Source organism: Pelobates fuscus, chromosome 3 (genome assembly GCF_036172605.1).
Source record: "Pelobates fuscus isolate aPelFus1 chromosome 3, aPelFus1.pri, whole genome shotgun sequence".
Classification (NCBI taxonomy): Eukaryota; Metazoa; Chordata; class Amphibia; order Anura; family Pelobatidae; genus Pelobates; species Pelobates fuscus.
Window position 1 is genome coordinate 398,968,444 of NC_086319.1, and position 26,997 is coordinate 398,995,440.

Here is a 26,997-nt window from a genome sequence, read left to right on the forward strand (position 1 = left end):
ACTTTGGGTTTTTTGTTTTTTAATTTTTTTTCTTGTACAATAACGGTCATTTTAAGCACGGCTCTCGAAAATCTGAACCGTATCAGTTTGGAAGAACTCAATTTTTGGGAAGTGCCCAAGTCAATTTAAAATTTCTGCAATAGATTTTTTTCATCTTATTCCAATAAACAGTGTGCTTGCAAAGTTTGAAACAGCGAAATGTGAACTTAGACTAGGCGAGCGTTCTTGAGAGATCAGGAAGCTTGTCTGAAAATGTGACCGTATGGCTCGTGGTGTCGGTAAAACCAGAATGCATCAAGCGTTGGTGGTATAGTGGTGAGCATAACTGCCTTCCAAGCAGTTGACCCGGGTTCGATTCCCGGCCAACGCAAGAAAATCTGATTTTACGTCACTGTAGTCAGCAAATTTTGCGTTCCTATTTAACATTCTCAACGACTGTTACTGCTCTTGTTGCTGAATCAACAACATTTTGTGCTGGATCATGCTCTACATAGATCAGATATGAATGACTCGCGGAAATTGTCAATCACTTTGGGTTTTTTAATTTTTTTTCTTGTACAATAACGGTCATTTTAAGCACGGCTCTCGAAAATCTGAATCGTATCAGTTTGGAAGAACCCAATTTTTGGGAAGTGCCCAAGTCAAGTTAAAATTTCTGCAATAGATTTTTTTCATCTTATTCCAATAAACAGTGTGCTAGTGTGCAAGTGTGCAAGTTTGAAACAGCGAAATGTGAACTTAGACTAGGCGAGCGTTCTTGAGAGATCAGGAAGCTTGTCTGAAAATGTGACCGTATGGCTCGTGGTGTCGGTAAAACTAAAACACATCAAGCGTTGGTGATATAGTGGTGAGCATAGCTGCCTTCCAAGCAGTTGACCCCGGTTTGATTCCCGGCCAACGCAAGAAAATCTGATTTTACGACACTGTAGTCAGCAAATTTTGCGTTCCTATTTAACATTCTCAACGACTGTTACTGCTCTTGTTGCTGAATCAACAACATTTTGTGCTGGATCATGCTCTACATAGATCAGATATGAATGACTCGCGGAAATTGTCAATCACTTTGGGTTTTTTGTTTTTTCTTTTTTTTTCTTTTACAATAACGGTCATTTTAAGCACGGCTCTCGAAAATCTGAACCGTATCAGTTTGGAAGAACCCAATTTTTGGGAAGTGCCCAAGTCAATTTAAAATTTCTGCAATAGATTTTTTTCATCTTATTCCAATAAACAGTGTGCTTGCAAAGTTTGAAACAGCGAAATGTGAACTTAGACTAGGCGAGCGTTCTTGAGAGATCAGGAAGCTTGTTTGAAAATGTGACCGTATGGCTCGTGGTGTCGGTAAAACCAAAATGCATCAAGCGTTGGTGGTATAGTGGTGAGCATAGCTGCCTTCCAAGCAGTTGACCCGGGTTCGATTCCCGGCCAACGCAAGAAAATCTGATTTTACGACACTGTAGTCAGCAAATTTTGCGTTCCTATTTAACATTCTCAACGACTGTTACTGCTCTTGTTGCTGAATCAACAACATTTTGTGCTGGATCATGCTCTACGTAGATCAGATATGAATGACTCGCGGAAATTGTCAATCACTTTGGGTTTTTTGTTTTTTATTTTTTTTTCTTGTACAATAACGGTCATTTTAAGCACGGCTCTCGAAAATCTGAACCGTATCAGTTTGGAAGAACCCAATTTTTGGGAAGTGCCCAAGTCAATTTAAAATTTCTGCAATAGATTTTTTTCATCTTATTCCAATAAACAGTGTGCTTGCAAAGTTTGAAACAGCGAAATGTGAACTTAGACTAGGCGAGCGTTCTTGAGAGATCAGGAAGCTTGTTTGAAAATGTGACCGTATGGCTCGTGGTGTCGGTAAAACCAAAATGCATCAAGTGTTGGTGCTATAGTGGTGAGCATAGCTGCCTTCCAAGCAGTTGACCCGGGTTCGATTCCCGGCCAACGCAAGAAAATCTGATTTTACGACACTGTAGTCAGCAAATTTTGCGTTCCTATTTAACATTCTCAACGACTGTTACTGCTCTTGTTGCTGAATCAACAACATTTTGTGCTGGATCATGCTCTACATAGATCAGATATGAATGACTCGCGGAAATTGTCAATCACTTTGGGTTTTTTGTTTTTGAATTTTTTTTCTTTTACAATAACGGTCTCGAAAATCTGAACCGTATCAGTTTGGAAGAACCCAATTTTTGGGAAGTGCCCAAGTCAATTTAAAATTTCTGCAATAGATTTTTTTCATCTTATTCCAATAAACAGTGTGCTTGCAAAGTTTGAAACAGCGAAATGTGAACTTAGACTAGGCGAGCGTTCTTGAGAGATCAGGAAGCTTGTTTGAAAATGTGACCGTATGGCTCGTGGTGTCGGTAAAACCAAAATGCATCAAGCGTTGGTGGTATAGTGGTGAGCATAGCTGCCTTCCAAGCAGTTGACCCGGGTTCGATTCCCGGCCAACGCAAGAAAATCTGATTTTATGACACTGTAGTCAGCAAATTTTGCGTTCCTATTTAACATTCTCAACGACTGTTACTGCTCTTGTTACTGAATCAACAACATTTTGTGCTGGATCATGCTCTACATAGATCAGATATGAATGACTCGCGGAAATTGTCAATCACTTTGGGTTTTTTGTTTTTTAATTTTTTTTCTTGTACAATAACGGTCATTTTAAGCACGGCTCTCGAAAATCTGAACCGTATCAGTTTGGAAGAACCCAATTTTTGGGAAGTGCCCAAGTCAATTTAAAATTTCTGCAATAGATTTTTTTCATCTTATTCCAATAAACAGTGTGCTTGCAAAGTTTGAAACAGCGGAATGTGAACTTAGACTAGGCGAGCGTTCTTGAGAGATCAGGAAGCTTGTCTGAAAATGTGACCGTATGGCTCGTGGTGTCGGTAAAACCAGAATGCATCAAGCGTTGGTGGTATAGTGGTGAGCATAGCTGCCTTCCAAGCAGTTGACCCGGGTTCGATTCCCGGCCAACGCAAGAAAATCTGATTTTACGACACTGTAGTCAGCAAATTTTGCGTTCCTATTTAACATTCTCAACGACTGTTACTGCTCTTGTTGCTGAATCAACAACATTTTGTGCTGGATCATGCTCTACATAGATCAGATATGAATGACTCGCGGAAATTGTCAATCACTTTGGGTTTTTTGTTTTTTAATTTTTTTTCTTGTACAATAACGGTCATTTTAAGCACGGCTCTCGAAAATCTGAACCGTATCAGTTTGGAAGAACCCAATTTTTGGGAAGTGCCCAAGTCAAGTTAAAATTTCTGCAATAGATTTTTTTCATCTTATTCCAATAAACAGTGTGCTTGCAAAGTTTGAAACAGCGAAATGTGAACTTAGACTAGGCGAGCGTTCTTGAGAGATCAGGAAGCTTGTTTGAAAATGTGACCGTATGGCTCGTGGTGTCGGTAAAACCAAAATGCATCAAGCGTTGGTGGTATAGTGGTGAGCATAGCTGCCTTCCAAGCAGTTGACCCGGGTTCGATTCCCGGCCAACGGAAGAAAATCTGATTTTATGACACTGTAGTCAGCAAATTTTGCGTTCCTATTTAACATTCTCAACGACTGTTACTGCTCTTGTTACTGAATCAACAACATTTTGTACTGGATCATGCTCTACATAGATCAGATATGAATGACTCGCGGAAATTGTCAATCACTTTGGATTTTTTGTTTTTTAATTTTTTTTCTTGTACAATAACGGTCATTTTAAGCACGGCTCTCGAAAATCTGAACCGTATCAGTTTGGAAGAACCCAATTTTTGGGAAGTGCCCAAGTCAATTTAAAATTTCTGCAATAGATTTTTTTCATCTTATTCCAATAAACAGTGTGCTTGCAAAGTTTGAAACAGCGAAATGTGAACTTAGACTAGGCGAGCGTTCTTGAGAGATCAGGAAGCTTGTCTGAAAATGTGACCGTATGGCTCGTGGTGTCGGTAAAACCAGAATGCATCAAGCGTTGGTGGTATAGTGGTGAGCATAGCTGCCTTCCAAGCAGTTGACCCAGGTTCGATTCCCGGCCAACGCAAGAAAATCTGATCTTACGACACTGTAGTCAGCAAATTTTGCGTTCCTATTTAACATTCTCAACGACTGTTACTGCTCTTGTTGCTGAATCAACAACATTTTGTGCTGGATCATGCTCTACATAGATCAGATATGAATGACTCGCGGAAATTGTCAATCACTTTGGGTTTTTTGTTTTTTAATTTTTTTTCTTGTACAATAACGGTCATTTTAAGCACGGCTCTCGAAAATCTGAACCGTATCAGTTTGGAAGAACCCAATTTTTGGGAAGTGCCCAAGTCAAGTTAAAATTTCTGCAATAGATTTTTTTCATCTTATTCCAATAAACAGTGTGCTTGCAAAGCTAGAAACAGCGAAATGTGAACTTAGACTAGGCGAGCGTTCTTGAGAGATCAGGAAGCTTGTCTGAAAATGTGACCGTATGGCTCGTGGTGTCGGTAAAACTAAAACACATCAAGCGTTGGTGGTATAGTGGTGAGCATAGCTGCCTTCCAAGCAGTTGACCCGGGTTCGATTCCCGGCCAACGCAAGAAAATCTGATTTTATGACACTGTAGTCAGCAAATTTTGCGTTCCTATTTAACATTCTCAACGACTGTTACTGCTCTTGTTGCTGAATCAACAACATTTTGTGCTGGATCATGCTCTACATAGATCAGATATGAATGACTCGCGGAAATTGTCAATCACTTTGGGTTTTTTGTTTTTTAATTTTTTTTCTTGTACAATAACGGTCATTTTAAGCACGGCTCTCGAAAATCTGAACCGTATCAGTTTGGAAGAACCCAATTTTTGGGAAGTGCCCAAGTCAATTTAAAATTTCTGCAATAGATTTTTTTCATCTTATTCCAATAAACAGTGTGCTTGCAAAGTTTGAAACAGCGAAATGTGAACTTAGACTAGGCGAGCGTTCTTGAGAGATCAGGAAGCTTGTCTGAAAATGTGACCGTATGGCTCGTGGTGTCGGTAAAACCAGAATGCATCAAGCGTTGGTGGTATAGTGGTGAGCATAGCTGCCTTCCAAGCAGTTGACCCGGGTTCGATTCCCGGCCAACGCAAGAAAATCTGATTTTACGACACTGTAGTCAGCAAATTTTGCGTTCCTATTTAACATTCTCAACGACTGTTACTGCTCTTGTTGCTGAATCAACAACATTTTGTGCTGGATCATGCTCTACATAGATCAGATATGAATGACTCGCGGAAATTGTCAATCACTTTGGGTTTTTTGTTTTTTAATTTTTTTTCTTGTACAATAACGGTCATTTTAAGCACGGCTCTCGAAAATCTGAACCGTATCAGTTTGGAAGAACCCAATTTTTGGGAAGTGCCCAAGTCAAGTTAAAATTTCTGCAATAGATTTTTTTCATCTTATTCCAATAAACAGTGTGCTTGCAAAGTTTGAAACAGCGAAATGTGAACTTAGACTAGGCGAGCGTTCTTGAGAGATCAGGAAGCTTGTCTGAAAATGTGACCGTATGGCTCGTGGTGTCGGTAAAACTAAAACACATCAAGCGTTGGTGATATAGTGGTGAGCATAGCTGCCTTCCAAGCAGTTGACCCCGGTTTGATTCCCGGCCAACGCAAGAAAATCTGATTTTACGACACTGTAGTCAGCAAATTTTGCGTTCCTATTTAACATTCTCAACAACTGTTACTGCTCTTGTTGCTGAATCAACAACATTTTGTGCTGGATCATGCTCTACATAGATCAGATATGAATGACTCGCGGAAATTGTCAATCACTTTGGGTTTTTTGTTTTTTAATTTTTTTTCTTGTACAATAACGGTCATTTTAAGCACGGCTCTCGAAAATCTGAACCGTATCAGTTTGGAAGAACCCAATTTTTGGGAAGTGCCCAAGTCAATTTAAAATTTCTGCAATAGATTTTTTTCATCTTATTCCAATAAACAGTGTGCTTGCAAAATTTGAAACAGCGAAATGTGAACTTAGACTAGGCGAGCGTTCTTGAGAGATCAGGAAGCTTGTCTGAAAATTTGACCGTATGGCTCGTGGTGTCGGTAAAACCAGAATGCATCAAGCGTTGGTGGTATAGTGGTGAGCATAGCTGCCTTCCAAGCAGTTGACCCGGGTTCGATTCCTGGCCAACGCAAGAAAATCTGATTTTACGACACTGTAGTCAGCAAATTTTGCGTTCCTATTTAACATTCTCAACGACTGTTACTGCTCTTGTTGCTGAATCAACAACATTTTGTGCTGGATCATGCTCTACATAGATCAGATATGAATGACTCGCGGAAATTGTCAATCACTTTGGGTTTTTTGTTTTTTAATTTTTTTTCTTGTACAATAACGGTCATTTTAAGCACGGCTCTCGAAAATCTGAACCGTATCAGTTTGGAAGAACCCAATTTTTGGGAAGTGCCCAAGTCAAGTTAAAATTTCTGCAATAGATTTTTTTCATCTTATTCCAATAAACAGTGTGCTTGCAAAGTTTGAAACAGCGAAATGTGAACTTAGACTAGGCGAGCGTTCTTGAGAGATCAGGAAGCTTGTCTGAAAATGTGACCGTATGGCTCGTGGTGTCGGTAAAACCAAAATGCATCAAGCGTTGGTGGTATAGTGGTGAGCATAGCTGCCTTCCAAGCAGTTGACCCGGGTTCGATTCCTGGCCAACGCAAGAAAATCTGATTTTACGACACTGTAGTCAGCAAATTTTGCGTTCCTATTTAACATTCTCAACGACTGTTACTGCTCTTGTTGCTGAATCAACAACATTTTGTGCTGGATCATGCTCTACATAGATCAGATATGAATGACTCGCGGAAATTGTCAATCACTTTGGGTTTTTTTTTTTTTAATTTTTTTTCTTGTACAATAACGGTCATTTTAAGCACGGCTCTCGAAAATCTGAACCGTATCAGTTTGGAAGAACCCAATTTTTGGGAAGTGCCCAAGTCAAGTTAAAATTTCTGCAATAGATTTTTTTCATCTTATTCCAATAAACAGTGTGCTTGCAAAGTTTGAAACAGCGAAATGTGAACTTAGACTAGGCGAGCGTTCTTGAGAGATCAGGAAGCTTGTCTGAAAATGTGACCGTATGGCTCGTGGTGTCGGTAAAACTAAAACACATCAAGCGTTGGTGATATAGTGGTGAGCATAGCTGCCTTCCAAGCAGTTGACCCCGGTTTGATTCCCGGCCAACGCAAGAAAATCTGATTTTACGACACTGTAGTCAGCAAATTTTGCGTTCCTATTTAACATTCTCAACGACTGTTACTGCTCTTGTTGCTGAATCAACAACATTTTGTGCTGGATCATGCTCTACATAGATCAGATATGAATGACTCGCGGAAATTGTCAATCACTTTGGGTTTTTTGTTTTTTCTTTTTTTTTCTTTTACAATAACGGTCATTTTAAGCACGGCTCTCGAAAATCTGAACCGTATCAGTTTGGAAGAACCCAATTTTTGGGAAGTGCCCAAGTCAATTTAAAATTTCTGCAATAGATTTTTTTCATCTTATTCCAATAAACAGTGTGCTTGCAAAGTTTGAAACAGCGAAATGTGAACTTAGACTAGGCGAGCGTTCTTGAGAGATCAGGAAGCTTGTTTGAAAATGTGACCGTATGGCTCGTGGTGTCGGTAAAACCAAAATGCATCAAGCGTTGGTGGTATAATGGTGAGCATAGCTGCCTTCCAAGCAGTTGACCCGGGTTCGATTCCCAGCCAACGCAAGAAAATCTGATTTTACGACACTGTAGTCGGCAAATTTTGCGTTCCTATTTAACATTCTCAACGACTGTTACTGCTCTTGTTGCTGAATCAACAACATTTTGTGCTGGATCATGCTCTACATAGATCAGATATGAATGACTCGCGGAAATTGTCAATCACTTTGGGTTTTTTGTTTTTTAATTTTTTTTCTTGTACAATAACGGTCATTTTAAGCACGTCTCTCGAAAATCTGAACCGTATCAGTTTGGAAGAACCCAATTTTTGGGAAGTGCCCAAGTCAATTTAAAATTTCTGCAATAGATTTTTTTCATCTTATTCCAATAAACAGTGTGCTTGCAAAATTTGAAACAGCGAAATGTGAACTTAGACTAGGCGAGCGTTCTTGAGAGATCAGGAAGCTTGTCTGAAAATGTGACCGTATGGCTCGTGGTGTCGGTAAAACCAGAATGCATCAAGCGTTGGTGGTATAGTGGTGAGCATAGCTGCCTTCCAAGCAGTTGACCCGGGTTCGATTCCTGGCCAACGCAAGAAAATCTGATTTTACGACACTGTAGTCAGCAAATTTTGCGTTCCTATTTAACATTCTCAACGACTGTTACTGCTCTTGTTGCTGAATCAACAACATTTTGTGCTGGATCATGCTCTACATAGATCAGATATGAATGACTCGCGGAAATTGTCAATCACTTTGGGTTTTTTGTTTTTTCTTTTTTTTTCTTTTACAATAACGGTCATTTTAAGCACGGCTCTCGAAAATCTGAACCGTATCAGTTTGGAAGAACCCAATTTTTGGGAAGTGCCCAAGTCAATTTAAAATTTCTGCAATAGATTTTTTTCATCTTATTCCAATAAACAGTGTGCTTGCAAAGTTTGAAACAGCGAAATGTGAACTTAGACTAGGCGAGCGTTCTTGAGAGATCAGGAAGCTTGTCTGAAAATGTGACCGTATGGCTCGTGGTGTCGGGAGAACCAGAATGCATCAAGCGTTGGTGGTATAGTGGTGAGCATAGCTGCCTTCCAAGCAGTTGACCCGGGTTCGATTCCCGGCCAACGCAAAAAAATCTGATTTTACGACACTGTAGTCAGCAAATTTTGCGTTCCTATTTAACATTCTCAACGACTGTTACTGCTCTTGTTGCTGAATCAACAACATTTTGTGCTGGATCATGCTATACATAGATCAGATATGAATGACTCGCGGAAATTGTCAATCACTTTGGGTTTTTTGTTTTTTAATTTTTTTTCTTGTACAATAACGGTAATTTTAAGCACGGCTCTCGAAAATCTGAACCGTATCAGTTTGGAAGAACCCAATTTTTGGGAAGTGCCCAAGTCAAGTTAAAATTTCTGCAATAGATTTTTTTCATCTTATTCCAATAAACAGTGTGCTTGCAAAGTTTGAAACAGCGAAATGTGAACTTAGACTAGGCGAGCGTTCTTGAGAGATCAGGAAGCTTGTCTGAAAATGTGACCGTATGGCTCGTGGTGTCGGTAAAACTAAAACACATCAAGCGTTGGTGATATAGTGGTGAGCATAGCTGCCTTCCAAGCAGTTGACCCCGGTTTGATTCCCGGCCAACGCAAGAAAATCTGATTTTACGACACTGTAGTCAGCAAATTTTGCGTTCCTATTTAACATTCTCAACGACTGTTACTGCTCTTGTTGCTGAATCAACAACATTTTGTGCTGGATCATGCTCTACATAGATCAGATATGAATGACTCGCGGAAATTGTCAATCACTTTGGGTTTTTTGTTTTTTCTTTTTTTTTCTTGTACAATAACGGTCATTTTAAGCACGGTTCTCGAAAATCTGAACCGTATCAGTTTGGAAGAACCCAATTTTTGGGAAGTGCCCAAGTCAATTTAAAATTTCTGCAATAGATTTTTTTCATCTTATTCCAATAAACAGTGTGCTTGCAAAGTTTGAAACAGCGAAATGTGAACTTAGACTAGGCGAGCGTTCTTGAGAGATCAGGAAGCTTGTCTGAAAATGTGACCGTATGGCTCGTGGTGTCAGCAAACCCAAAATGCATCAAGCGTTGGTGATATAGTGGTGAGCATAGCTGCCTTCCAAGCAGTTGACCCGGGTTCGATTCCCGGCCAACGCAAGAAAATCTGATTTTACGACACTGTAGTCAGCAAATTTTGCGTTCCTATTTAACATTCTCAACGACTGTTACTGCTCTTGTTGCTGAATCAACAACATTTTGTGCTGGATCATGCTCTACATAGATCAGATATGAATGACTCGCGGAAATTGTCAATCACTTTGGGTTTTTTGTTTTTTAATTTTTTTTCTTGTACAATAACGGTCATTTTAAGCACGGCTCTCGAAAATCTGAACCGTATCAGTTTGGAAGAACCCAATTTTTGGGAAGTGCCCAAGTCAATTTAAAATTTCTGCAATAGATTTTTTTCATCTTATTCCAATAAACAGTGTGCTTGCAAAGTTTGAAACAGCGAAATGTGAACTTAGACTAGGCGAGCGTTCTTGAGAGATCAGGAAGCTTGTCTGAAAATGTGACCGTATGGCTCGTGGTGTCGGTAAAACCAGAATGCATCAAGCGTTGGTGGTATAGTGGTGAGCATAGCTGCCTTCCAAGCAGTTGACCCGGGTTCGATTCCTGGCCAATGCAAGAAATTCTGATTTTACGACACTGTAGTCAGCAAATTTTGCGTTCCTATTTAACATTCTCAACGACTGTTACTGCTCTTGTTGCTGAATCAACAACATTTTGTGCTGGATCATGCTCTACATAGATCAGATATGAATGACTCGCGGAAATTGTCAATCACTTTGGGTTTTTTGTTTTTTAATTTCTTTTCTTGTACAATAACGGTCATTTTAAGCACGGCTCTCGAAAATCTGAACCGTATCAGTTTGGAAGAACCCAATTTTTGGGAAGTGCCCAAGTCAATTTAAAATTTCTGCAATAGATTTTTTTCATCTTATTCCAATAAACAGTGTGCTTGCAAAGTTTGAAACAGCGAAATGTGAACTTAGACTAGGCGAGCGTTCTTGAGAGATCAGGAAGCTTGTCTGAAAATGTGACCGTATGGCTCGTGGTGTCGGTAAAACCAGAATGCATCAAGCGTTGGTGGTATAGTGGTGAGCATAGCTGCCTTCCAAGCAGTTGACCCGGGTTCAATTCCTGGCCAACGCAAGAAAATCTGATTTTACGACACTGTAGTCAGCAAATTTTGCGTTCCTATTTAACATTCTCAACGACTGTTACTGCTCTTGTTGCTGAATCAACAACATTTTGTGCTGGATCATGCTCTACATAGATCAGATATGAATGACTCTCGGAAATTGTCAATCACTTTGGGTTTTTTGTTTTTTCTTTTTTTTTCTTTTACAATAACGGTCATTTTAAGCACGGCTCTCGAAAATCTGAACCGTATCAGTTTGGAAGAACCCAATTTTTGGGAAGTGCCCAAGTCAATTTAAAATTTCTGCAATAGATTTTTTTCATCTTATTCCAATAAACAGTGTGCTTGCAAAGTTTGAAACAGCGAAATGTGAACTTAGACTAGGCGAGCGTTCTTGAGAGATCAGGAAGCTTGTCTGAAAATGTGACCGTATGGCTCGTGGTGTCGGAAGAACCAAAATGCATCAAGCGTTGGTGGTATAGTGGTGAGCATAGCTGCCTTCCAAGCAGTTGACCCGGGTTCGATTCCCGGCCAACGCAAAAAAATCTGATTTTACGACACTGTAGTCAGCAAATTTTGCGTTCCTATTTAACATTCTCAACGACTGTTACTGCTCTTGTTGCTGAATCAACAACATTTTGTGCTGGATCATGCTCTACATAGATCAGATATGAATGACTCGCGGAAATTGTCAATCACTTTGGGTTTTTTGTTTTTTTATTTTTTTTCTTGTACAATAACGGTCATTTTAAGCACGGCTCTCGAAAATCTGAACCGTATCAGTTTGGAAGAACCCAATTTTTGGGAAGTGCCCAAGTCAATTTAAAATTTCTGCAATAGATTTTTTTCATCTTATTCCAATAAACAGTGTGCTTGCAAAGTTTGAAACAGCGAAATGTGAACTTAGACTAGGCGAGCGTTCTTGAGAGATCAGGAAGCTTGTTTGAAAATGTGACCGTATGGCTCGTGGTGTCGGTAAAACCAAAATGCATCAAGCGTTGGTGGTATAGTGGTGAGCATAGCTGCCTTCCAAGCAGTTGACCCGGGTTCGATTCCCGGCCAACGCAAGAAAATCTGATTTTATGACACTGTAGTCAGCAAATTTTGCGTACCTATTTAACATTCTCAACGACTGTTACTGCTCTTGTTGCTGAATCAACAACATTTTGTGCTGGATCATGCTCTACGTAGATCAGATATGAATGACTCGCGGAAATTGTCAATCACTTTGGGTTTTTTGTTTTTTAATTTTTTTTCTTGTACAATAACGGTCATTTTAAGCACGGCTCTCTAAAATCTGAACCGTATCAGTTTGGAAGAACCCAATTTTTGGGAAGTGCCCAAGTCAATTTAAAATTTCTGCAATAGATTTTTTTCATCTTATTCCAATAAACAGTGTGCTTGCAAAGTTTGAAACAGCGAAATGTGAACTTAGACTAGGCGAGCGTTCTTGAGAGATCAGGAAGCTTGTCTGAAAATGTGACCGTATGGCTCGTGGTGTCGGAAGAACCAAAATGCATCAAGCGTTGGTGGTATAGTGGTGAGCATAGCTGCCTTCCAAGCAGTTGACCCGGGTTCGATTCCCGGCCAACGCAAAAAAATCTGATTTTACGACACTGTAGTCAGCAAATTTTGCGTTCCTATTTAACATTCTCAACGACTGTTACTGCTCTTGTTGCTGAATCAACAACATTTTGTGCTGGATCATGCTCTACATAGATCAGATATGAATGACTCGCGGAAATTGTCAATCACTTTGGGTTTTTTGTTTTTTTATTTTTTTTCTTGTACAATAACGGTCATTTTAAGCACGGCTCTCGAAAATCTGAACCGTATCAGTTTGGAAGAACCCAATTTTTGGGAAGTGCCCAAGTCAATTTAAAATTTCTGCAATAGATTTTTTTCATCTTATTCCAATAAACAGTGTGCTTGCAAAGTTTGAAACAGCGAAATGTGAACTTAGACTAGGCGAGCGTTCTTGAGAGATCAGGAAGCTTGTTTGAAAATGTGACCGTATGGCTCGTGGTGTCGGTAAAACCAAAATGCATCAAGCGTTGGTGGTATAGTGGTGAGCATAGCTGCCTTCCAAGCAGTTGACCCGGGTTCGATTCCCGGCCAACGCAAGAAAATCTGATTTTACGACACTGTAGTCAGCAAATTTTGCGTTCCTATTTAACATTCTCAACGACTGTTACTGCTCTTGTTGCTGAATCAACAACATTTTGTGCTGGATCATGCTCTACATAGATCAGATATGAATGACTCGCGGAAATTGTCAATCACTTTGGGTTTTTTGTTTTTTAATTTTTTTTCTTGTACAATAACGGTCATTTTAAGCACGGCTCTCGAAAATCTGAACCGTATCAGTTTGGAAGAACCCAATTTTTGGGAAGTGCCCAAGTCAATTTAAAATTTCTGCAATAGATTTTTTTCATCTTATTCCAATAAACAGTGTGCTTGCAAGGTTTGAAACAGCGAAATGTGAACTTAGACTAGGCGAGCGTTCTTGAGAGATCAGGAAGCTTGTTTGAAAATGTGACCGTATGGCTCGTGGTGTCGGAAGAACCAAAATGCATCAAGCGTTGGTGGTATAGTGGTGAGCATAGCTGCCTTCCAAGCAGTTGACCTGGGTTCGATTCCCGGCCAACGCAAAAAAATCTGATTTTACGACACTGTAGTCAGCAAATTTTGCGTTCCTATTTAACATTCTCAACGACTGTTACTGCTCTTGTTGCTGAATCAACAACATTTTGTGCTGGATCATGCTCTACATAGATCAGATATGAATGACTCGCGGAAATTGTCAATCACTTTGGGTTTTTTGTTTTTTAATTTTTTTTCTTGTACAATAACGGTCATTTTAAGCACGGCTCTCGAAAATCTGAACCGTATCAGTTTGGAAGAACCCAATTTTTGGGAAGTGCCCAAGTCAATTTAAAATTTCTGCAATAGATTTTTTTCATCTTATTCCAATAAACAGTGTGCTTGCAAAGTTTGAAACAGCGAAATGTGAACTTAGACTAGGCGAGCGTTCTTGAGAGATCAGGAAGCTTGTCTGAAAATGTGACCGTATGGCTCGTGGTGTCGGTAAAACCAGAATGCATCAAGCGTTGGTGGTATAGTGGTGAGCATAGCTGCCTTCCAAGCAGTTGACCCGGGTTCGATTCCTGGCCAATGCAAGAAATTCTGATTTTACGACACTGTAGTCAGCAAATTTTGCGTTCCTATTTAACATTCTCAACGACTGTTACTGCTCTTGTTGCTGAATCAACAACATTTTGTGCTGGATCATGCTCTACATAGATCAGATATGAATGACTCGCGGAAATTGTCAATCACTTTGGGTTTTTTGTTTTTTAATTTCTTTTCTTGTACAATAACGGTCATTTTAAGCACGGCTCTCGAAAATCTGAACCGTATCAGTTTGGAAGAACCCAATTTTTGGGAAGTGCCCAAGTCAATTTAAAATTTCTGCAATAGATTTTTTTCATCTTATTCCAATAAACAGTGTGCTTGCAAAGTTTGAAACAGCGAAATGTGAACTTAGACTAGGCGAGCGTTCTTGAGAGATCAGGAAGCTTGTCTGAAAATGTGACCGTATGGCTCGTGGTGTCGGTAAAACCAGAATGCATCAAGCGTTGGTGGTATAGTGGTGAGCATAGCTGCCTTCCAAGCAGTTGACCCGGGTTCAATTCCTGGCCAACGCAAGAAAATCTGATTTTACGACACTGTAGTCAGCAAATTTTGCGTTCCTATTTAACATTCTCAACGACTGTTACTGCTCTTGTTGCTGAATCAACAACATTTTGTGCTGGATCATGCTCTACATAGATCAGATATGAATGACTCTCGGAAATTGTCAATCACTTTGGGTTTTTTGTTTTTTCTTTTTTTTTCTTTTACAATAACGGTCATTTTAAGCACGGCTCTCGAAAATCTGAACCGTATCAGTTTGGAAGAACCCAATTTTTGGGAAGTGCCCAAGTCAATTTAAAATTTCTGCAATAGATTTTTTTCATCTTATTCCAATAAACAGTGTGCTTGCAAAGTTTGAAACAGCGAAATGTGAACTTAGACTAGGCGAGCGTTCTTGAGAGATCAGGAAGCTTGTCTGAAAATGTGACCGTATGGCTCGTGGTGTCGGAAGAACCAAAATGCATCAAGCGTTGGTGGTATAGTGGTGAGCATAGCTGCCTTACAAGCAGTTGACCCGGGTTCGATTCCCGGCCAACGCAAAAAAATCTGATTTTACGACACTGTAGTCAGCAAATTTTGCGTTCCTATTTAACATTCTCAACGATTGTTACTGCTCTTGTTGCTGAATCAACAACATTTTGTGCTGGATCATGCTCTACATAGATCAGATATGAATGACTCGCGGAAATTGTCAATCACTTTGGGTTTTTTGTTTTTTTATTTTTTTTCTTGTACAATAACGGTCATTTTAAGCACGGCTCTCGAAAATCTGAACCGTATCAGTTTGGAAGAACCCAATTTTTGGGAAGTGCCCAAGTCAATTTAAAATTTCTGCAATAGATTTTTTTCATCTTATTCCAATAAACAGTGTGCTTGCAAAGTTTGAAACAGCGAAATGTGAACTTAGACTAGGCGAGCGTTCTTGAGAGATCAGGAAGCTTGTTTGAAAATGTGACCGTATGGCTCGTGGTGTCGGTAAAACCAAAATGCATCAAGCGTTGGTGGTATAGTGGTGAGCATAGCTGCCTTCCAAGCAGTTGACCCGGGTTCGATTCCCGGCCAACGCAAGAAAATCTGATTTTATGACACTGTAGTCAGCAAATTTTGCGTTCCTATTTAACATTCTCAACGACTGTTACTGCTCTTGTTGCTGAATCAACAACATTTTGTGCTGGATCATGCTCTACGTAGATCAGATATGAATGACTCGCGGAAATTGTCAATCACTTTGGGTTTTTTGTTTTTTAATTTTTTTTCTTGTACAATAACGGTCATTTTAAGCACGGCTCTCGAAAATCTGAACCGTATCAGTTTGGAAGAACCCAATTTTTGGGAAGTGCCCAAGTCAATTTAAAATTTCTGCAATAGATTTTTTTCATCTTATTCCAATAAACAGTGTGCTTGCAAAGTTTGAAACAGCGAAATGTGAACTTAGACTAGGCGAGCGTTCTTGAGAGATCAGGAAGCTTGTCTGAAAATGTGACCGTATGGCTCGTGGTGTCGGAAGAACCAAAATGCATCAAGCGTTGGTGGTATAGTGGTGAGCATAGCTGCCTTCCAAGCAGTTGACCCGGGTTCGATTCCCGGCCAACGCAAAAAAATCTGATTTTACGACACTGTAGTCAGCAAATTTTGCGTTCCTATTTAACATTCTCAACGACTGTTACTGCTCTTGTTGCTGAATCAACAACATTTTGTGCTGGATCATGCTCTACATAGATCAGATATGAATGACTCGCGGAAATTGTCAATCACTTTGGGTTTTTTGTTTTTTTATTTTTTTTCTTGTACAATAACGGTCATTTTAAGCACGGCTCTCGAAAATCTGAACCGTATCAGTTTGGAAGAACCCAATTTTTGGGAAGTGCCCAAGTCAATTTAAAATTTCTGCAATAGATTTTTTTCATCTTATTCCAATAAACAGTGTGCTTGCAAGGTTTGAAACAGCGAAATGTGAACTTAGACTAGGCGAGCGTTCTTGAGAGATCAGGAAGCTTGTTTGAAAATGTGACCGTATGGCTCGTGGTGTCGGAAGAACCAAAATGCATCAAGCGTTGGTGGTATAGTGGTGAGCATAGCTGCCTTCCAAGCAGTTGACCTGGGTTCGATTCCCGGCCAACGCAAAAAAATCTGATTTTACGACACTGTAGTCAGCAAATTTTGCGTTCCTATTTAACATTCTCAACGACTGTTACTGCTCTTGTTGCTGAATCAACAACATTTTGTGCTGGATCATGCTCTACATAGATCAGATATGAATGACTCGCGGAAATTGTCAATCACTTTGGGTTTTTTGTTTTTTAATTTTTTTTCTTGTACAATAACGGTCATTTTAAGCACGGCTCTCGAAAATCTGAACCGTATCAGTTTGGAAGAACCCAATTTTTGGGAAGTGCCCAAGTCAATTTAAAATTTCTGCAATAGATTTTTTTCATCTTATTCCAATAAACAGTGTGCTTGCAAAGTTTGAAACAGCGAAATGTGAACTTAGACTAGGCGAGCGTTCTTGAGAGATCAGGAAGCTTGTCTGAAAATGTGACCGTATGGCTCGTGGTGTCGGTAAAACCAGAATGCATCAAGCGTTGGTGGTATAGTGGTGAGCATAGCTGCCTTCCAAGCAGTTGACCCGGGTTCGATTCCTGGCCAATGCAAGAAATTCTGATTTTACGACACTGTAGTCAGCAAATTTTGCGTTCCTATTTAACATTCTCAACGACTGTTACTGCTCTTGTTGCTGAATCAACAACATTTTGTGCTGGATCATGCTCTACATAGATCAGATATGAATGACTCGCGGAAATTGTCAATCACTTTGGGTTTTTTGTTTTTTAATTTCTTTTCTTGTACAATAACGGTCATTTTAAGCACGGCTCTCGAAAATCTGAACCGTATCAGTTTGGAAGAACCCAATTTTTGGGAAGTGCCCAAGTCAATTTAAAATTTCTGCAATAGATTTTTTTCATCTTATTCCAATAAACAGTGTGCTTGCAAAGTTTGAAACAGCGAAATGTGAACTTAGACTAGGCGAGCGTTCTTGAGAGATCAGGAAGCTTGTCTGAAAATGTGACCGTATGGCTCGTGGTGTCGGTAAAACCAGAATGCATCAAGCGTTGGTGGTATAGTGGTGAGCATAGCTGCCTTCCAAGCAGTTGACCCGGGTTCAATTCCTGGCCAACGCAAGAAAATCTGATTTTACGACACTGTAGTCAGCAAATTTTGCGTTCCTATTTAACATTCTCAACGACTGTTACTGCTCTTGTTGCTGAATCAACAACATTTTGTGCTGGATCATGCTCTACATAGATCAGATATGAATGACTCTCGGAAATTGTCAATCACTTTGGGTTTTTTGTTTTTTCTTTTTTTTTCTTTTACAATAACGGTCATTTTAAGCACGGCTCTCGAAAATCTGAACCGTATCAGTTTGGAAGAACCCAATTTTTGGGAAGTGCCCAAGTCAATTTAAAATTTCTGCAATAGATTTTTTTCATCTTATTCCAATAAACAGTGTGCTTGCAAAGTTTGAAACAGCGAAATGTGAACTTAGACTAGGCGAGCGTTCTTGAGAGATCAGGAAGCTTGTCTGAAAATGTGACCGTATGGCTCGTGGTGTCGGAAGAACCAAAATGCATCAAGCGTTGGTGGTATAGTGGTGAGCATAGCTGCCTTCCAAGCAGTTGACCCGGGTTCGATTCCCGGCCAACGCAAAAAATTCTGATTTTACGACACTGTAGTCAGCAAATTTTGCGTTCCTATTTAACATTCTCAACGACTGTTACTGCTCTTGTTGCTGAATCAACAACATTTTGTGCTGGATCATGCTCTACATAGATCAGATATGAATGACTCGCGGAAATTGTCAATCACTTTGGGTTTTTTGTTTTTTTATTTTTTTTCTTGTACAATAACGGTCATTTTAAGCACGGCTCTCGAAAATCTGAACCGTATCAGTTTGGAAGAACCCAATTTTTGGGAAGTGCCCAAGTCAATTTAAAATTTCTGCAATAGATTTTTTTCATCTTATTCCAATAAACAGTGTGCTTGCAAAGTTTGAAACAGCGAAATGTGAACTTAGACTAGGCGAGCGTTCTTGAGAGATCAGGAAGCTTGTTTGAAAATGTGACCGTATGGCTCGTGGTGTCGGTAAAACCAAAATGCATCAAGCGTTGGTGGTATAGTGGTGAGCATAGCTGCCTTCCAAGCAGTTGACCCGGGTTCGATTCCCGGCCAACGCAAGAAAATCTGATTTTATGACACTGTAGTCAGCAAATTTTGCGTTCCTATTTAACATTCTCAACGACTGTTACTGCTCTTGTTGCTGAATCAACAACATTTTGTGCTGGATCATGCTCTACGTAGATCAGATATGAATGACTCGCGGAAATTGTCAATCACTTTGGGTTTTTTGTTTTTTAATTTTTTTTCTTGTACAATAACGGTCATTTTAAGCACGGCTCTCGAAAATCTGAACCGTATCAGTTTGGAAGAACCCAATTTTTGGGAAGTGCCCAAGTCAATTTAAAATTTCTGCAATAGATTTTTTTCATCTTATTCCAATAAACAGTGTGCTTGCAAAGTTTGAAACAGCGAAATGTGAACTTAGACTAGGCGAGCGTTCTTGAGAGATCAGGAAGCTTGTCTGAAAATGTGACCGTATGGCTCGTGGTGTCGGAAGAACCAAAATGCATCAAGCGTTGGTGGTATAGTGGTGAGCATAGCTGCCTTCCAAGCAGTTGACCCGGGTTCGATTCCCGGCCAACGCAAAAAAATCTGATTTTACGACACTGTAGTCAGCAAATTTTGCGTTCCTATTTAACATTCTCAACGACTGTTACTGCTCTTGTTGCTGAATCAACAACATTTTGTGCTGGATCATGCTCTACATAGATCAGATATGAATGACTCGCGGAAATTGTCAATCACTTTGGGTTTTTTGTTTTTTTATTTTTTTTCTTGTACAATAACGGTCATTTTAAGCACGGCTCTCGAAAATCTGAACCGTATCAGTTTGGAAGAACCCAATTTTTGGGAAGTGCCCAAGTCAATTTAAAATTTCTGCAATAGATTTTTTTCATCTTATTCCAATAAACAGTGTGCTTGCAAAGTTTGAAACAGCGAAATGTGAACTTAGACTAGGCGAGCGTTCTTGAGAGATCAGGAAGCTTGTTTGAAAATGTGACCGTATGGCTCGTGGTGTCGGTAAAACCAAAATGCATCAAGCGTTGGTGGTATAGTGGTGAGCATAGCTGCCTTCCAAGCAGTTGACCCGGGTTCGATTCCCGGCCAACGCAAGAAAATCTGATTTTACGACACTGTAGTCAGCAAATTTTGCGTTCCTATTTAACATTCTCAACGACTGTTACTGCTCTTGTTGCTGAATCAACAACATTTTGTGCTGGATCATGCTCTACATAGATCAGATATGAATGACTCGCGGAAATTGTCAATCACTTTGGGTTTTTTGTTTTTTAATTTTTTTTCTTGTACAATAACGGTCATTTTAAGCACGGCTCTCGAAAATCTGAACCGTATCAGTTTGGAAGAACCCAATTTTTGGGAAGTGCCCAAGTCAATTTAAAATTTCTGCAATAGATTTTTTTCATCTTATTCCAATAAACAGTGTGCTTGCAAGGTTTGAAACAGCGAAATGTGAACTTAGACTAGGCGAGCGTTCTTGAGAGATCAGGAAGCTTGTTTGAAAATGTGACCGTATGGCTCGTGGTGTCGGTAAAACCAAAATGCATCAAGCGTTGGTGGTATAGTGGTGAGCATAGCTGCCTTCCAAGCAGTTGACCCGGGTTCGATTCCCGGCCAACGCAAGAAAATCTGATTTTATGACACTGTAGTCAGCAAATTTTGCGTTCCTATTTAACATTCTCAACGACTGTTACTGCTCTTGTTGCTGAATCAACAACATTTTGTGCTGGATCATTCTCTACGTAGATCAGATATGAATGACTCGCGGAAATTGTCAATCACTTTGGGTTTTTTGTTTTTTAATTTTTTTTCTTGTACAATAACGGTCATTTTAAGCACGGCTCTCGAAAATCTGAACCGTATCAGTTTGGAAGAACCCAATTTTTGGGAAGTGCCCAAGTCAATTTAAAATTTCTGCAATAGATTTTTTTCATCTTATTCCAATAAACAGTGTGCTTGCAAAGTTTGAAACAGCGAAATGTGAACTTAGACTAGGCGAGCGTTCTTGAGAGATCAGGAAGCTTGTCTGAAAATGTGACCGTATGGCTCGTGGTGTCGGAAGAACCAAAATGCATCAAGCGTTGGTGGTATAGTGGTGAGCATAGCTGCCTTCCAAGCAGTTGACCCGGGTTCGATTCCCGGCCAACGCAAAAAAATCTGATTTTACGACACTGTAGTCAGCAAATTTTGCGTTCCTATTTAACATTCTCAACGACTGTTACTGCTCTTGTTGCTGAATCAACAACATTTTGTGCTGGATCATGCTCTACATAGATCAGATATGAATGACTCGCGGAAATTGTCAATCACTTTGGGTTTTTTGTTTTTTTATTTTTTTTCTTGTACAATAACGGTCATTTTAAGCACGGCTCTCGAAAATCTGAACCGTATCAGTTTGGAAGAACCCAATTTTTGGGAAGTGCCCAAGTCAATTTAAAATTTCTGCAATAGATTTTTTTCATCTTATTCCAATAAACAGTGTGCTTGCAAAGTTTGAAACAGCGAAATGTGAACTTAGACTAGGCGAGCGTTCTTGAGAGATCAGGAAGCTTGTTTGAAAATGTGACCGTATGGCTCGTGGTGTCGGTAAAACCAAAATGCATCAAGCGTTGGTGGTATAGTGGTGAGCATAGCTGCCTTCCAAGCAGTTGACCCGGGTTCGATTCCCGGCCAACGCAAGAAAATCTGATTTTACGACACTGTAGTCAGCAAATTTTGCGTTCCTATTTAACATTCTCAACGACTGTTACTGCTCTTGTTGCTGAATCAACAACATTTTGTGCTGGATCATGCTCTACATAGATCAGATATGAATGACTCGCGGAAATTGTCAATCAATTTGGGTTTTTTGTTTTTTAATTTTTTTTCTTGTACAATAACGGTCATTTTAAGCACGACTCTCGAAAATCTGAACCGTATCAGTTTGGAAGAACCCAATTTTTGGGAAGTGCCCAAGTCAATTTAAAATTTCTGCAATAGATTTTTTTCATCTTATTCCAATAAACAGTGTGCTTGCAAAGTTTGAAACAGCGAAATGTGAACTTAGACTAGGCGAGCGTTCTTGAGAGATCAGGAAGCTTGTTTGAAAATGTGACCGTATGGCTCGTGGTGTCGGTAAAACCAAAATGCATCAAGCGTTGGTGGTATAGTGGTGAGCATAGCTGCCTTCCAAGCAGTTGACCCGGGTTCGATTCCCGGCCAACGCAAGAAAATCTGATTTTACAACACTGTAGTCAGCAAATTTTGCGTTCCTATTTAACATTCTCAACGACTGTTACTGCTCTTGTTGCTGAATCAACAACATTTTGTGCTGGATCATGCTCTACGTAGATCAGATATGAATGACTCGCGGAAATTGTCAATCACTTTGGGTTTTTTGTTTTTTAATTTTTTTTCTTGTACAATAACGGTCATTTTAAGCACGGCTCTCGAAAATCTGAACCGTATCAGTTTGGAAGAACCCAATTTTTGGGAAGTGCCCAAGTCAATTTAAAATTTCTGCAATAGATTTTTTTCATCTTATTCCAATAAACAGTGTGCTTGCAAAGTTTGAAACAGCGAAATGTGAACTTAGACTAGGCGAGCGTTCTTGAGAGATCAGGAAGCTTGTCTGAAAATGTGACCGTATGGCTTGTGGTGTCGGTAAAACTAAAACACATCAAGCGTTGGTGATATAGTGGTGAGCATAGCTGCCTTCCAAGCAGTTGACCCCGGTTTGATTCCCGGCCAACGCAAGAAAATCTGATTTTACGACACTGTAGTCAGCAAATTTTGCGTTCCTATTTAACATTCTCAACGACTGTTACTGCTCTTGTTGCTGAATCAACAACATTTTGTGCTGGATCATGCTCTACATAGATCAGATATGAATGACTCGCGGAAATTGTCAATCACTTTGGGTTTTTTGTTTTTTCTTTTTTTTTCTTTTACAATAACGGTCATTTTAAGCACGGCTCTCGAAAATCTGAACCGTATCAGTTTGGAAGAACCCAATTTTTGGGAAGTGCCCAAGTCAATTTAAAATTTCTGCAATAGATTTTTTTCATCTTATTCCAATAAACAGTGTGCTTGCAAAGTTTGAAACAGCGAAATGTGAACTTAGACTAGGCGAGCGTTCTTGAGAGATCAGGAAGCTTGTCTGAAAATGTGACCGTATGGCTCGTGGTGTCGGGAGAACCAAAATGCATCAAGCGTTGGTGGTATAGTGGTGAGCATAGCTGCCTTCCAAGCAGTTGACCCGGGTTCGATTCCCGGCCAACGCAAAAAAATATGATTTTACGACACTGTAGTCAGCAAATTTTGCGTTCCTATTTAACATTCTCAACGACTGTTACTGCTCTTGTTGCTGAATCAACAACATTTTGTGCTGGATCATGCTCTACATAGATCAGATATGAATGACTCGCGGAAATTGTCAATCACTTTGGGTTTTTTGTTTTTTAATTTTTTTTCTTGTACAATAACGGTCATTTTAAGCACGGCTCTCGAAAATCTGAACCGTATCAGTTTGGAAGAACCCAATTTTTGGGAAGTGCCCAAGTCAATTTAAAATTTCTGCAATAGATTTTTTTCATCTTATTCCAATAAACAGTGTGCTTGCAAAGTTTGAAACAGCGAAATGTGAACTTAGACTAGGCGAGCGTTCTTGAGAGATCAGGAAGCTTGTTTGAAAATGTGACCGTATGGCTCGTGGTGTCGGTAAAACCAAAATGCATCAAGCGTTGGTGGTATAGTGGTGAGCATAGCTGCCTTCCAAGCAGTTGACCCGGGTTCGATTCCCGGCCAACGCAAGAAAATCTGATTTTACGACACTGTAGTCAGCAAATTTTGCGTTCCTATTTAACATTCTCAACGACTGTTACTGCTCTTGTTGCTGAATCAACAACATTTTGTGCTGGATCATGCTCTACATAGATCAGATATGAATGACTCGTGGAAATTGTCAATCACTTTGGGTTTTTTGTTTTTTAATTTTTTTTCTTGTACAATAACGGTCATTTTAAGCACGGCTCTCGAAAATCTGAACCGTATCAGTTTGGAAGAACCCAATTTTTGGGAAGTGCCCAAGTCAATTTAAAATTTCTGCAATAGATTTTTTTCATCTTATTCCAATAAACAGTGTGCTTGCAAAGTTTGAAACAGCGAAATGTGAACTTAGACTAGGCGAGCGTTCTTGAGAGATCAGGAAGCTTGTCTGAAAATGTGACCGTATGGCTCGTGGTGTCGGTAAAACCAAAATGCATCAAGCGTTGGTGGTATAGTGGTGAGCATAGCTGCCTTCCAAGCAGTTGACCCGGGTTCGATTCCTGGCCAACGCAAGAAAATCTGATTTTACGACACTGTAGTCAGCAAATTTTGCGTTCCTATTTAACATTCTCAACGACTGTTACTGTTCTTGTTGCTGAATCAACAACATTTTGTGCTGGATCATGCTCTACATAGATCAGATATGAATGACTCTCGGAAATTGTCAATCACTTTGGGTTTTTTGTTTTTTTATTTTTTTTCTTGTACAATAACGGTCATTTTAAGCACGGCTCTCGAAAATCTGAACCGTATCAGTTTGGAAGAACCCAATTTTTGGGAAGTGCCCAAGTCAAGTTAAAATTTCTGCAATAGATTTTTTTCATCTTATTCCAATAAACAGTGTGCTTGCAAAGTTTGAAACAGCGAAATGTGTACTTAGACTAGGCGAGCGTTCTTGAGAGATCAGGAAGCTTGTCTGAAAATGTGACCGTATGGCTTGTGGTGTCGGTAAAACTAAAACACATCAAGCGTTGGTGGTATAGTAGTCAGCATAGCTGCCTTCCAAGCAGTTGACCCGGGTTCGATTCCCGGCCAACGCAAGAAAATCTGATTTTACGACACTGTAGTCAGCAAATTTTGCGTTCCTATTTAACATTCTCAACGACTGTTACTGCTCTTGTTGCTGAATCAACAACATTTTTTCTGGATCATGCTCTACATAGATCAGATATGAATGACTCGTGGAAATTGTCAATCACTTTGGGTTTTTTGTTTTTTAATTTTTTTTCTTGTACAATAACGGTCATTTTAAGCACGGCTCTCGAAAATCTGAACCGTATCAGTTTGGAAGAACCCAATTTTTGGGAAGTGCCCAAGTCAATTTAAAATTTCTGCAATAGATTTTTTTCATCTTATTCCAATAAACAGTGTGCTTGCAAAGTTTGAAACAGCGAAATGTGAACTTAGACTAGGCGAGCGTTCTTGAGAGATCAGGAAGCTTGTCTGAAAATGTGACCGTATGGCTCGTGGTGTCGGAAGAACCAAAATGCATCAAGCGTTGGTGGTATAGTGGTGAGCATAGCTGCCTTCCAAGCAGTTGACCCGGGTTCGATTCCCGGCCAACGCAAAAAAATCTGATTTTACGACACTGTAGTCAGCAAATTTTGCGTTCCTATTTAACATTCTCAACGACTGTTACTGCTCTTGTTGCTGAATCAACAACATTTTGTGCTGGATCATGCTCTACATAGATCAGATATGAATGACTCGCGGAAATTGTCAATCACTTTGGGTTTTTTGTTTTTTTATTTTTTTTCTTGTACAATAACGGTCATTTTAAGCACGGCTCTCGAAAATCTGAACCGTATCAGTTTGGAAGAACCCAATTTTTGGGAAGTGCCCAAGTCAATTTAAAATTTCTGCAATAGATTTTTTTCATCTTATTCCAATAAACAGTGTGCTTGCAAAGTTTGAAACAGCGAAATGTGAACTTAGACTAGGCGAGCGTTCTTGAGAGATCAGGAAGCTTGTTTGAAAATGTGACCGTATGGCTCGTGGTGTCGGTAAAACCAAAATGCATCAAGCGTTGGTGGTATAGTGGTGAGCATAGCTGCCTTCCAAGCAGTTGACCCGGGTTCGATTCCCGGCCAACGCAAGAAAATCTGATTTTACAACACTGTAGTCAGCAAATTTTGCGTTCCTATTTAACATTCTCAACGACTGTTACTGCTCTTGTTGCTGAATCAACAACATTTTGTGCTGGATCATGCTCTACGTAGATCAGATATGAATGACTCGCGGAAATTGTCAATCACTTTGGGTTTTTTGTTTTTTAATTTTTTTTCTTGTACAATAACGGTCATTTTAAGCACGGCTCTCGAAAATCTGAACCGTATCAGTTTGGAAGAACCCAATTTTTGGGAAGTGCCCAAGTCAATTTAAAATTTCTGCAATAGATTTTTTTCATCTTATTCCAATAAACAGTGTGCTTGCAAAGTTTGAAACAGCGAAATGTGAACTTAGACTAGGCGAGCGTTCTTGAGAGATCAGGAAGCTTGTCTGAAAATGTGACCGTATGGCTTGTGGTGTCGGTAAAACTAAAACACATCAAGCGTTGGTGATATAGTGGTGAGCATAGCTGCCTTCCAAGCAGTTGACCCGGGTTCGATTCCCGGACAACGCAAGAAAATCTGATTTTACGACACTGTAGTCAGCAAATTTTGCGTTCCTATTTAACATTCTCAACGACTGTTACTGCTCTTGTTGCTGAATCAACAACATTTTGTGCTGGATCATGCTCTACATAGATCAGATATGAATGACTCGCGGAAATTGTCAATCACTTTGGGTTTTTTGTTTTTTAATTTTTTTTCTTGTACAATAACGGTCATTTTAAGCACGGCTCTCGAAAATCTGAACCGTATCAGTTTGGAAGAACCCAATTTTTGGGAAGTGCCCAAGTCAATTTAAAATTTCTGCAATAGATTTTTTTCATCTTATTCCACTAAACAGTGTGCTTGCAAAGTTTGAAACAGCGAAATGTGAACTTAGACTAGGCGAGCGTTCTTGAGAGATCAGGAAGCTTGTTTGAAAATGTGACCGTATGGCTCGTGGTGTCGGTAAAACTAAAACACATCAAGCGTTGGTGATATAGTGGTGAGCATAGCTGCCTTCCAAGCAGTTGACCCCAGTTTGATTCCCGGCCAACGCAAGAAAATCTGATTTTACGACACTGTAGTCAGCAAATTTTGCGTTCCTATTTAACATTCTCAACGACTGTTACTGCTCTTGTTGCTGAATCAACAACATTTTGTGCTGGATCATGCTCTACATAGATCAGATATGAATGACTCGCGGAAATTGTCAATCACTTTGGGTTTTTTGTTTTTTCTTTTTTTTTCTTTTACAATAACGGTCATTTTAAGCACGGCTCTCGAAAATCTGAACCGTA

General features: G+C 39.7%; 26 non-coding genes across 26 annotated transcripts; all 26 read left to right on the forward strand.

Annotated features, from left to right (window-relative positions):
* The first annotated feature begins 298 nt into the window (after positions 1-298).
* TRNAG-UCC (transfer RNA glycine (anticodon UCC)) lies at positions 299-370 on the forward strand. Its single transcript has one exon. It is a non-coding gene; the product is annotated as a tRNA-Gly (tRNA).
* Positions 371-1,358: 988 nt separating this feature from the next.
* Positions 1,359-1,430, forward strand: TRNAG-UCC (transfer RNA glycine (anticodon UCC)). The gene has a single exon. It is a non-coding gene; the product is annotated as a tRNA-Gly (tRNA).
* A 968-nt stretch (positions 1,431-2,398) lies between these two features.
* On the forward strand, positions 2,399-2,470 carry TRNAG-UCC (transfer RNA glycine (anticodon UCC)). The gene has a single exon. It is a non-coding gene; the product is annotated as a tRNA-Gly (tRNA).
* Positions 2,471-2,926: 456 nt separating this feature from the next.
* On the forward strand, positions 2,927-2,998 carry TRNAG-UCC (transfer RNA glycine (anticodon UCC)). Its single transcript has one exon. It is a non-coding gene; the product is annotated as a tRNA-Gly (tRNA).
* A 1,512-nt stretch (positions 2,999-4,510) lies between these two features.
* On the forward strand, positions 4,511-4,582 carry TRNAG-UCC (transfer RNA glycine (anticodon UCC)). Its single transcript has one exon. It is a non-coding gene; the product is annotated as a tRNA-Gly (tRNA).
* Positions 4,583-5,038: 456 nt separating this feature from the next.
* TRNAG-UCC (transfer RNA glycine (anticodon UCC)) lies at positions 5,039-5,110 on the forward strand. Its single transcript has one exon. It is a non-coding gene; the product is annotated as a tRNA-Gly (tRNA).
* A 3,624-nt stretch (positions 5,111-8,734) lies between these two features.
* TRNAG-UCC (transfer RNA glycine (anticodon UCC)) lies at positions 8,735-8,806 on the forward strand. The gene has a single exon. It is a non-coding gene; the product is annotated as a tRNA-Gly (tRNA).
* Positions 8,807-11,374: 2,568 nt separating this feature from the next.
* TRNAG-UCC (transfer RNA glycine (anticodon UCC)) lies at positions 11,375-11,446 on the forward strand. The gene has a single exon. It is a non-coding gene; the product is annotated as a tRNA-Gly (tRNA).
* A 456-nt stretch (positions 11,447-11,902) lies between these two features.
* On the forward strand, positions 11,903-11,974 carry TRNAG-UCC (transfer RNA glycine (anticodon UCC)). The gene has a single exon. It is a non-coding gene; the product is annotated as a tRNA-Gly (tRNA).
* A 456-nt stretch (positions 11,975-12,430) lies between these two features.
* Positions 12,431-12,502, forward strand: TRNAG-UCC (transfer RNA glycine (anticodon UCC)). The gene has a single exon. It is a non-coding gene; the product is annotated as a tRNA-Gly (tRNA).
* A 456-nt stretch (positions 12,503-12,958) lies between these two features.
* On the forward strand, positions 12,959-13,030 carry TRNAG-UCC (transfer RNA glycine (anticodon UCC)). The gene has a single exon. It is a non-coding gene; the product is annotated as a tRNA-Gly (tRNA).
* Positions 13,031-15,070: 2,040 nt separating this feature from the next.
* TRNAV-UAC (transfer RNA valine (anticodon UAC)) lies at positions 15,071-15,142 on the forward strand. The gene has a single exon. It is a non-coding gene; the product is annotated as a tRNA-Val (tRNA).
* A 456-nt stretch (positions 15,143-15,598) lies between these two features.
* On the forward strand, positions 15,599-15,670 carry TRNAG-UCC (transfer RNA glycine (anticodon UCC)). The gene has a single exon. It is a non-coding gene; the product is annotated as a tRNA-Gly (tRNA).
* Positions 15,671-16,126: 456 nt separating this feature from the next.
* On the forward strand, positions 16,127-16,198 carry TRNAG-UCC (transfer RNA glycine (anticodon UCC)). Its single transcript has one exon. It is a non-coding gene; the product is annotated as a tRNA-Gly (tRNA).
* A 2,040-nt stretch (positions 16,199-18,238) lies between these two features.
* On the forward strand, positions 18,239-18,310 carry TRNAG-UCC (transfer RNA glycine (anticodon UCC)). Its single transcript has one exon. It is a non-coding gene; the product is annotated as a tRNA-Gly (tRNA).
* Positions 18,311-18,766: 456 nt separating this feature from the next.
* On the forward strand, positions 18,767-18,838 carry TRNAG-UCC (transfer RNA glycine (anticodon UCC)). Its single transcript has one exon. It is a non-coding gene; the product is annotated as a tRNA-Gly (tRNA).
* Positions 18,839-19,294: 456 nt separating this feature from the next.
* TRNAG-UCC (transfer RNA glycine (anticodon UCC)) lies at positions 19,295-19,366 on the forward strand. The gene has a single exon. It is a non-coding gene; the product is annotated as a tRNA-Gly (tRNA).
* Positions 19,367-19,822: 456 nt separating this feature from the next.
* Positions 19,823-19,894, forward strand: TRNAG-UCC (transfer RNA glycine (anticodon UCC)). Its single transcript has one exon. It is a non-coding gene; the product is annotated as a tRNA-Gly (tRNA).
* A 456-nt stretch (positions 19,895-20,350) lies between these two features.
* TRNAG-UCC (transfer RNA glycine (anticodon UCC)) lies at positions 20,351-20,422 on the forward strand. Its single transcript has one exon. It is a non-coding gene; the product is annotated as a tRNA-Gly (tRNA).
* A 456-nt stretch (positions 20,423-20,878) lies between these two features.
* TRNAG-UCC (transfer RNA glycine (anticodon UCC)) lies at positions 20,879-20,950 on the forward strand. Its single transcript has one exon. It is a non-coding gene; the product is annotated as a tRNA-Gly (tRNA).
* Positions 20,951-21,406: 456 nt separating this feature from the next.
* Positions 21,407-21,478, forward strand: TRNAG-UCC (transfer RNA glycine (anticodon UCC)). Its single transcript has one exon. It is a non-coding gene; the product is annotated as a tRNA-Gly (tRNA).
* Positions 21,479-21,934: 456 nt separating this feature from the next.
* TRNAG-UCC (transfer RNA glycine (anticodon UCC)) lies at positions 21,935-22,006 on the forward strand. The gene has a single exon. It is a non-coding gene; the product is annotated as a tRNA-Gly (tRNA).
* Positions 22,007-22,990: 984 nt separating this feature from the next.
* On the forward strand, positions 22,991-23,062 carry TRNAG-UCC (transfer RNA glycine (anticodon UCC)). The gene has a single exon. It is a non-coding gene; the product is annotated as a tRNA-Gly (tRNA).
* Positions 23,063-23,518: 456 nt separating this feature from the next.
* On the forward strand, positions 23,519-23,590 carry TRNAG-UCC (transfer RNA glycine (anticodon UCC)). The gene has a single exon. It is a non-coding gene; the product is annotated as a tRNA-Gly (tRNA).
* A 1,511-nt stretch (positions 23,591-25,101) lies between these two features.
* TRNAG-UCC (transfer RNA glycine (anticodon UCC)) lies at positions 25,102-25,173 on the forward strand. Its single transcript has one exon. It is a non-coding gene; the product is annotated as a tRNA-Gly (tRNA).
* Positions 25,174-25,629: 456 nt separating this feature from the next.
* On the forward strand, positions 25,630-25,701 carry TRNAG-UCC (transfer RNA glycine (anticodon UCC)). Its single transcript has one exon. It is a non-coding gene; the product is annotated as a tRNA-Gly (tRNA).
* The last annotated feature ends 1,296 nt before the right edge of the window (positions 25,702-26,997 follow it).